This window comes from Candoia aspera, chromosome 10, assembly GCF_035149785.1.
Source record: "Candoia aspera isolate rCanAsp1 chromosome 10, rCanAsp1.hap2, whole genome shotgun sequence".
NCBI classification, from domain to species: Eukaryota; Metazoa; Chordata; class Lepidosauria; order Squamata; family Boidae; genus Candoia; species Candoia aspera.
Genome location: NC_086162.1, coordinates 3,278,053 through 3,286,473, shown reverse-complemented (window position 1 = coordinate 3,286,473; position 8,421 = coordinate 3,278,053). Strand labels below are relative to the sequence as shown.

At 44.0% G+C, this 8,421-nt stretch overlaps 1 protein-coding gene across 1 annotated transcript in view; it reads right to left on the bottom strand.

Annotated features, from left to right (window-relative positions):
* Positions 1–8,421, bottom strand: part of YARS1 (tyrosyl-tRNA synthetase 1) — a 277,651-nt gene that overhangs the window by 219,892 nt on the left and 49,338 nt on the right. The window lies entirely within an intron of this gene.

The following is an 8,421-nucleotide window of genomic DNA, read 5'->3' as shown; positions in this document are numbered from 1 at the left end:
ATATCTGTATATGGACGCCTTGGGCGGCCGGGAAATGGTAGGGGAGGGTTTCTGTGGGCGCGGCGTGGGGAGTCCCCTCTTGGAAAGAGCGCGTGTGACCGTCAATTGTTTAATTTTTTTTATTACACGCCGCTCCATTTCCGGAGACTCTGGGCGGCTGTGCAACTTGCAATGAAACGAAGATGCTCTGCATTTACTCAAAACTGCTCTTGAGTTGAATTGAGCAAGTTTGCTTATTGCGCACGACTGCACCTTCCTGGTATGCAGGGGTTGCACCAGCCTCCAGACGTAAAAGTTGGGTTGTGATTGCAGCAGGAGGTTGCGCAACGAGGCGTGGGGTCCTTATGCATCACCGCCGAAAGTCGTTGGTTGCGGCGGGAAATAAATACTAGATAAAAATAAGTACTTCCGTCCCGATAGTCCGTTGGGCCTTCCTCAGCTATACTCGCCTGTCTGCCCTAACGGTATTTGCCATTCTGTTGCCTTGGACATGGTCAGTGCTCCCTGGAATATCTGCTTAGTTTTCCACTTTTAGGTTCACCCCAGACATAACACACGCACCCCTAATTTGGACAGCTCTGCTCAGCCTACTAATACCTCCCTTTGGACTGTATTCACCTGACACTGAACAACAACGTATCTTTTAGTGTAGGACATTGTGCAAACAGCCTGTGGTTCCTTTGTGATTTTGTGTGTCTTCTCACCACCACCAGACCCAGATGGTTAAATTAGCGGTAAGTGCGCCTGCTGGGCAAACACTGCCTTCATCTATCTAAATATAATGGCATGGTCAAACATCTGAAAGAGCCAAGAGAGAGAAGTTTGCATGTGGCTTCCAGATGCCTTCTCTGTCACACCTCTGCCTCTGGAAAAGACAGACAGACAGACAGACAGACACACACACACACACACACACACGGCTCCCAGACAGACAGACAGACAGACACACACACGGCTCCCAACCTTCAAACAAAAGTCTCTCAAGACCTAGCTCTGTTCCCTGGCTGGAGGTTAAGGTGGAGCCCTTGCTGAGTCTTCTTTCTTAGTTTTCTTGATGTGGTTTTGTCTGGATGGTCATGTTTCTTGAATTACGCATTTTAAATATTGTAAGCTACTGTTACACACACAGGCTCCCAGGTTCGGCTTATGGTCAGTCACTCACAGACTCACAGCCTGTTGAGGCACGTGGATCTTGTCAGCCCCCCTTGCTTTCTACCTGGGTTTCCCAGAGAGGTGCAGCTTCAGCAGGCAAGACACACAGCCCTGGTCAATAGCCAGGAAGTAATTAGGGACACACACAAATCACTTCCAGCTGAACACTGAGGCACAACAGGTTCTTTGGAATGCACAGAGACCCAGTGAATTTAGAGTAACAGCAAAACTTTACTGGTTGCAAGGGACATTGCTCTTTCTCACACGCTCATCCACACTTAAGCTCATCCACACTTACCCACGTCCTTCCTTCCGAACTAGGCTGCCAGGCACTAGCCAGAGGGACCTGCAGGTCTGGATCCAAAGACGACTCCAGCAGTGGGTGGGCTTTGGGACCCCTTTTATCCCCCAAAGCCCTTGCTTTGTTGATTCCCAAGACTGGCAGCTACTCTGGCCTTGTTAATTTACCCCTCCTGGAGCTGTTGATGGGATTGGGGTGGGGTTTCCATGTGCTCAGGCCCAGCTTCCTCTGTCTGGTTCAGGCGACATTTTTCCTGTTTCCTTAACGACTCTGTTCCTTCTTGACCACCTCCCTGAAGGGATCTTTTAGACAAGATCATTCCTGGCTTTGTCCTCTCTTCATCTTTGGTTGTGGCAGCTTCAGCCTAGCCTCACACTCTTTTTGGAGCTGCGGGGCCTCAAACTTCAACAGATGATGATGATGATGATGATGATGATGATGATCAATTTCCCCAGCCCTATAGTTGCAGAAATAACATCCAGCAAGAGGCTGATAAGGGCCCTGGCAGGTGTGCAATTGTTTTGCTGCTTGAGCCATCTCTTAACCTTCTGCAGCAGGAGAGGGCAGCCGGTTTGAGAGCGGCTGTTTCCAGCGGAAAGTCAGCTAGCAACCACTTCTTGTGTTTTCCAAACAGCTCCATGGTGGAGCATGCCCTCGCATGTGGAAAGTTTACGGTTCAAGCGCCAAGGTCTTCAGGTCAATATTGGTGTGATGGGGGCACACCTGGGCTCGTCATTTGTATGCCAGCCCTGTTCATCTGTACTTTGGGGGTGGAGCTCTGCTTTCAGCATTACGCAGGAGCTGGGGGAGGCAGGAGTCTGCTCTGTGTTTTGCTGGGAAACTTCTCTCACTCTTGCTCTGGACCCCTTTCCAGACCAAAGGCAAGGGGAGAGGGTGGGGCACCGCCTGGTGTGATAGAGTCTTTTCACCTGCCTGACCCCTTAGCTGTAAAACGCACCCACCCCTTCCCTTTGCTATATACTGGATTTGGCACAGCCTCCCTTTCCCCCCAGCAAAAGGCCTCAACACTCCACTCCTGTTCACTTGACAGATGCCTCCACCCAGTTTTCTGGGCAGCAGTGTGGAAGTGATTTGCCACTGCCTCCTTCCAGAATGATTTTCCAGCTTCCCAGTCTAGGCTACAGACCTGGGATCTCCTGCTGGTCTCCTTTCCAGGTATTAACCAGCTCCACTTGTACTTCGTTTGTTTGTAAATTAGCCAGGGTCAGCTAAGTACTGCTTAAGGTGATTTAACTCCTTTGGCATGGCGAAACAGCACACATGACAAATCCCCCAAAGACATTAGCCCAGGGTTTCTCAACCCTGGCAACAAGATATGTGGACTTCAACTCACAAAATTCCCTAGCCAGCCTCCTGGGGAAGTCCACACATCTTAAAGCCACTAAGGTTGAGAAAAGCTGCATTAGCTGCTCTCTGTTGCACGGACAATACAACGCAGACTGAAGGCTCCATCTGCTCTGGAGCCAGTCTGGATTCCTTCCTGCTGTCCTTGATGTCTCTCACATCTTCAGTCTTTGGGGTCTTGGCCATCCCTTCAGACACAACCCCTGTTTCCTTGTTATGTTTTTGTGGCCTTATCTCTTGTTCAGGAGGAGCTCTGGGGCCAAGAGCTCCCTGTTTGCACTCCAGCTTGCTTTGCTCACACAGTGATTCTCACAAGATCTGGGATCTTGGAAGAAGGAAGTCGACAATTCGGTCTCAAGGTCTTCTCAGAATTAAAGGCTTGCAACCAAGGCCACTAACTCTGGATATCAAGGTCTTGGTGAAGCCTCCTCTCCCTTTGTCATATCAGGCATGAAACTTCCAGATGGTAGAAATATCCATCATGGGTTCAATAATCCAGGAAAGTCTGTGAAAAATAATTTCTTCCCTTGAGGCACACCCAAGAGCTTGCACAACGTGATCCCATCAGGACAGTTTGATCTACTGGGTGATACCACAGGACATACCGGAAACGATGTTGCTCTTCATTCATGAGGCTGGATGTTCTGTTTGCCTGCCTGAACCAGGGGTGATTCAGGCTTGTCCCCCAGAATTTGAAAGCAGGGGCTTTGAGGGATGGTATTGATTTGGGGGAAAGATGTGACTGAATTATTATTTAGACCACCTCTGTTGGCAGGGCCGCAACTAGGGGGGGCAAGTGGGGCATGTGTCCCGGGCACTGCGCTGGGGGGGGTGCCAAAATGAGTGCTGGGGGGGGGGTGCCAAAATAGGCATGGAATCCATGTTTGACCTGGGTGACACAGACCCGAGTTGCGGCCCTGTCTGTTGGTGCAGTGATTGGTTCATCCTTTGGCCATGATCAGAAGAATTTTGAAAACCACAGAACTGTAGAATTATTTAAACCATCTGTTTGGCTTACACAACAGCATCCTTAAGGAGTATCTTCTCTTCTCCAGGTTATTACTGTATACATATTTCAATTTCTTTCAACCTCACCTGAGAGGCCAAGTTTTCTAGAGGACTAAGCATTTATTTATTTATTTATTAGATTTATCCACTGCCCAATCTCGTTCAATGACAACTCTGGGCGGCTTACAATAAATAAAATAAAAATTCATTATACAATATAAGAAATAAATATAACATATAAAATATAAAATATAAAATAAATATAAAATCAAAGATGGTCATGTTGGAATTTACGGGGGCCACATCACAGCATCAGCCATCTCCACGATCTACTGTCCTCCCTCTCACCCCAAGCATCCTTCTTCTCTTCCTTTGAACCCCTTCCAACTTGCCTCCGTCCTTACTGAAGTGCAGAATTGGATTCAGTAACTTTCCATATGAGATCACATTAGTGCATTAAAAAAGTGGAACTACAATTTCTCAGAATGTGAACATTACAGATCCAGTAACGCAGGCTAAAATTGCACTGGCTTTTATTTTTTCCATTCGCATCACGTTGCTGATTCTAGAGCCTGAAAAGGCTCATAATAGCTTTTTAAAACTTGATTTAAAGATAGTATCAGATGTTTAGTTTGTGACTCATGTTCAGCCTGTGATCAGCTGCCATCCCAAGCTAAGCATTTCCCATTCTATAACCTTGAATATTATTCTGACTTTTAAAAATAAATATAGAACCATGCATTGGTCTTAGATAAATTTAATTTTGCAAGTTCAGGATGAGTTTTCCATCCCACCACAGTAATCAGAAGTCAAACAATGGGTTTAAACCAGCTGTTTTCAAAAGAAATCCAATGGTGGGGTACAAAGGTACTTTTCACTCTAGTTTGGTTTTTTAATAATAATCTTATTAAAAGCTTTGATTACAGTAATAAAAGATGATACAGACTAAAAAAGAAAAAACAAAAACAAAAAATAGGGAGGAAAGCCCCCCTAAAAAAGCAACTTCACACCCTTATCACAACAAGTATAAACAGTTTCATTATCTCTTCATCTCCTCTTAATTAACAAATATAAATCTCTTCATCCCATAACTCATCACTTAATTATAGGCAAACCCAATAGTAACGTCTTCTCCAATCCAGGTATCAGCAAAAAGTCCAAACACAGCCCTAAAATAATAATAATATTAACCAAACTATATTAAACTCAACACTCCAAGTCTTAACTGTGGGCAAATCCACAGTTAAAAGGCATAAAGTGGTCTCAATACCCTAGTATGAGCAAAAGACTAAAGTTTAACATGACAAAAAGGGAGAGTTTCTCCTTTAAAGAAAACAAGCTCACAAATATCCCTTACTTTTAGCAGGAAGACAATTAAATACAAAGTCAATTTCAATGCTATCAGATTAGAGTACATAAAATAACTGTAGGGAGAACAGCTTAAACATCATGTTCACTGTAATCAAACCTACTACACAACATTTTTCCATTCCAGATGTCAGCCCCCAAATAACAACATACTCCATTTAAATACTTAATCTCTTTATTTAACAAATCCACATTTAAGAGGCATAAAGGAATCCCAGTATCCTAATATAAACAAAATACTAAAATTTAACATGACAAGAATAATTTCTCCTTTAAAGAAAATAAGCTCACAAAAATTCCTTACTTTAAGTGGAAAGACATTTAAATACAAAGCCAGTTTAAATATCAGATTAGAAAAGATAAAGTAACTGTAGGGAGAGACTTAAACACCATTTTAACTGTAAGCAAATCCAATACACAACATTTTTCCAGTCCAGATGTCAGCAAATCCAAAAAGAACCACCCAAAATAGCAACATGTCCCATTTTAACCCTGGTCAAATAAACTGACTTTGTGTTTCTTCTTTTTACATAAAACAGTCTTGCTCTTTAATCCATTCAGATGATTGTTGACCCTTGTTTCCAATTTCTTCAAAACTTTAAACAGCCTCTTTTGTGAGTTCATCAAAAAGTAATTATTCCAATTGCTCTTTGAAATTGTCCGTCTTAATTTTTAAAGCCTCATCCAGTTTTTCTTGAATAAGATAAATTCTTATTCAAACTCTTATTCAAGTTGTTCTCAGGTATAGTTTGCTGCATATTTTTTTCTGTAACATCTTCTGGGAACAGCCTGTTCCCAAGAAGACACAACATAACTGACCTTATTGATTCAAAGTCCCGATGCAGCTCCTCAAAAATGTCTCTAAACACCATTATAAGTTGCTTGTATTGTTACATCTCCAATATCAAAAACAATTCTTCTTTCCCACGAAAATGCATTTATTCTTTAAACTTAATTACAAACTTAATATTCAAAATCCAGTATTCCAATGTTTCCGACAGCCCTTGATCTGTTTAAAACTTTCTAAAGCCAAAACCTTGTCTAGCTTTTTGCTGTTTATTTTAAATTCTTAAAAATTGTAAAAATGCATCTTCATTTTCTTAAGGACTGAAGGTGCTCACCTGGGTAGTTAATAGGCCCTTTCAGAAGGTGGTTATCAAGGGAAGTGCGAACTTAGCGTCCTTTGAAAAGGCTCCATTTGCCGCTGGAGCAAGTATGGCAAATTCCCTCAGCTCCCCATTCTCCCATCCTCCGCAGACAGCTGCTTTGCAGTCTCCTCGTGAGAAGTAACCATACAGAGCACAGCTTGGGTGGTCTCACGTCCGCTCTTTATCCAGAGAGGGTTGAAGGGGACGATCTACTCATTGGCTCTCTGTCTTCTGCCGAAAACGTTGGCTCTGCTTTTTGCAGAGCCAGCTTCAGTCCATCATTCTTCCCTGGAAGTCCACTTTTCACTCCAGTTTGTGATATTTTCTGTGGAAAATTCCTCAGCCTTGATATGGGTTGTTATCTTACCCAAGAAGGTCACCTAGTTTTGGCTTATAGCCAATGAACAGGTTTATTTATTTTATTTTATTTTATTCAAAGCTGCCTGTTGCGCTATATTGGTGCAGGTTGTGATCAGAACAATTTAGTGGTGACTTTTGAAAGAACCGTGTTGCTGAGCCAGGAGGTGATATAGCTGCCAAAAAAGCAAATTCCATTTTAAGCTAAGTTTCCAAGCCACGGGCAGTAAATGTTCCACTTTCATTGGCCGCACCCTACCTGGAGTATCATATCCAATCTGGAGCAGCGAACTTTAAGACAATTTCAGGGAAACTGGAGAAGGTGCAAAGAAGAAGGTGATCAGGAGCTTCAGATTACAGAACGGGGTCTGTTTAATCTTTAGAAAAGAAGGAGGAGACTGGAAGACTTCCAAATATTTACATAGATCTGAATAATGATTCCCCTTCCAGCTTCAAGATACTATGAACTCATAATCACCAGCCCTACCACCAGCACCAACCTACATGATTCCTTCTACTTGCTCTTTCTCTGGGCCTCTTTCTCATAGATTTTTTAAACTATGAGAGTGTTAAAGCATAAACCATGATTTATGAGCCATGAGAGTTGGGTTCATACAACCCACTAAGTTTGATTATGTCAATTCCAAAGCTACCCCAGCCAAATAATGGCTTAATGTAATGTACAACTTTGCTGTAGAGTTACATTGGGTCCATAAACCCACTTAAAAGAATCTTTAATTCCCAGATCAGTGGTTCTAAAAGTATGGACCCTTTCAGGGGGTCTGTGAAGTCAAATAAATAAATACCCTAAAATTTCTCAGTTTTGATTTCTAATGCCGTAAATATTGATAGATATAACCCACATAAACCTAAGCTCTTGGGGTCCTCAATCATTTTTAAGAACGTAAAGAGTTCCAGTCTGGTGTCGTGGTTATAGCACTGGGCTAGAAACCAGGACACCTAGTCCCTCTCTCTCAGCCCTAGGAAGGAGGCAAGGGCAAACCACTTCTGAAACTTTGCCAAGAAAACTGCAGAGACCTGTCCAAGCAGTTGCCAGGAGTCAGCACCAATTTGAAGGTGCTGAAAAAAAAGAGGGGGGGGGAGGTCCTGAGACCAAAATGTTTGAGCAGTGCTGCCCTAGATGACCCTCCCTTAACTTGTTGCCCTCCCTCTTGGACTACAGCTCCCATCATCCACAACACTGCATACAGAAGGCATGGAGGCTTAACCCCTCTTTGGAAGCCTTTGCCTGCCTAGCTGGATCAGGGGGGTCCCAGGGCTGGCTTTCTCCACTAGAATCCCTGCGGGCACCGTCTGCTTTGCCCCACTGGCTGGCATTCACCTTATTTTGAAATCTAGCAAACCGATCATTGGTTATCTGTTTCCCTGTGGCGGCCAATGTGGTGGGTCTGAAAGGAACTGGGGTCAAATATGGCAGGCGAAAGCTCCGTTCCTCATCGCCCCCTCCTCTCTTGTGCTCGCCTGCAAAATATATTGCTCTTTCTTCCGAGAGATTTGCTGACACATATTTTCCAAATGCAAGCAGCAGCTTGCAGGAGCAAAGAGGCGTGCAGTGGGGTGGGGGGAGTTGTGTTGAATTCTGAGCCCCTTTCTCTCTCTATTTCCTGCCAGGATACAGAGGCTGTGGGCCAGAACCTGCATGGATCCTCAGGACTCATTCATCTGGGCACGCAGGATGTTGCTGCCCCTTTGTCTCCCCAC